Source organism: Penaeus monodon, chromosome 19, assembly GCF_015228065.2.
Source record: "Penaeus monodon isolate SGIC_2016 chromosome 19, NSTDA_Pmon_1, whole genome shotgun sequence".
Classification (NCBI taxonomy): Eukaryota; Metazoa; Arthropoda; class Malacostraca; order Decapoda; family Penaeidae; genus Penaeus; species Penaeus monodon.
Genome location: NC_051404.1, coordinates 3,851,112 through 3,852,802, shown reverse-complemented (window position 1 = coordinate 3,852,802; position 1,691 = coordinate 3,851,112). Strand labels below are relative to the sequence as shown.

At 30.3% G+C, this 1,691-nt stretch overlaps 1 protein-coding gene across 1 annotated transcript in view; it reads right to left on the bottom strand.

Annotated features, from left to right (window-relative positions):
• LOC119584982 (kinesin-like protein KIF13A) overlaps positions 1-1,691 on the bottom strand; it is a gene marked incomplete at its 5' end in the record, with an annotated part of 70,347 nt that overhangs the window by 39,209 nt on the left and 29,447 nt on the right.

Sequence of the window (1,691 nt, the reverse complement as noted above, 5' to 3'; positions counted from 1 at the left end):
AGACAATGCTAAAATTATACAAAGGTTAGTACTTTTATGTATTATAAGCTTTATGCATTTTATGCCTTAGGAAAGTTAAATAAATGAGGGTAAAACAACAATTTGAAGTAAAAAAAGTTTGCCTGTCTCTTTCTTCATATCTATCTTTTTGTTCATATTTCATTTAAGAACTGTTTTCCATGTATCATGCTATGTATTGATCATATTCCAAATAATTTAATTTCTAGGTAGAGTATCCTACATCATCATTGTATAATTCTTCCTTGGCATAGGAGATCCAGCATACTTACTGCTTTAAATTACTTGCTAAGCATTTGTTAATAGTTACATGTAAATTCTCTTTCTCTTACTAATATAGTCAATCAAGCACATGGACACATTCTTACTCACAAAGACCCATACAGACTTGAGGAAGCATAATCTTTTGAATTAATCTAGCATCAACATGGGCTGGTTTTATGTAATAGCTTAGTCTGTCTCAATATCTAGTCCATATGAAATCCTTCTGTACATATTTATAAAGTATGCATTTTTACTGGATGCAGCTTATACTACAAACCTCTGCAGAATATTGCATCCATTGTAGAATATGGAACATAATATATTTTTCACATTTTAGTTTAAGTAGCAAACGCAATATCTGAGCATATAAATCTATCTTTTACAATCAAAAGTGAGTGTAAATCTTTTCATGAGTTGAAGCTTATTATTATCCACTGAACAAAGCAAAGTGATATGGTCACCAAAACATTAAACATCAAGTTAAAAACTTTCTTTCTTTCCCTTTTTAATATGATTTTCTTCACTGTGGTTATTGTCTAAGTACACCCTATCTCTTCCATTTCTTTTACACCCTGAGCTCAATCTTATGAAAATTTCTTTCATCTTTTTTTATCCCTTTTTTTAAACTTATCTAGTGAACACCTAGTTGATAGGGGTAGCGTTGACTTAATAGTGTTGCTTCAAATAACATTTCAATTAACCACAGTTGTTAAGACCTCTAATTCCCAAGCAGAAATCCATTTCAGACAACTAATCCACTAATACTAAAACCCATACTGTGATGAAATACTCCAATCTTTGTAATAACTACATTCTTACTAAAAAAAATACCATAATAGAATAATCTCAGAGTTACTGCAATACGGTACACTATAATTCCTCACATTTTTGTCACGAAATCTAAAGGTATGTCAGAGCAGCTGATGGATTAGAAGAATTAAAACTCATGATAATTTTCTGAATTAGTCTGATTTATACTGACTGTACCACCCACTGTGAATATTACTGGGCCTCTTTTAGTGTTGATTCAATGATATAATAAACAATTTACTAAAAATCATAGATGCAAATACGAATTCATAACAATCACCAAGGTTTTGAAGGATCTGTCATTGAATCAGAACCTGGAGATTTTTTTGCATTTTCAACCGCCACTAACCAAAGTATTGATAAACGAGATCAAAAGAGAATAAAAGGTTCTATCATCACACATTCTTTGGAAAAATGTACAACAGAGAAATAGGAAATGCTAACAACATCCACAAATGCAACATCAAATATCTAAACACAATCTATCATAAAAAACAGTTAAGTTTACAGGTAATTTCTTACATCAATCTATGAAAGCCATGAATATTTTGGCTTTGTATGAATATCAAACAATAAAAAGAAAAAGAATATTTTGCTAA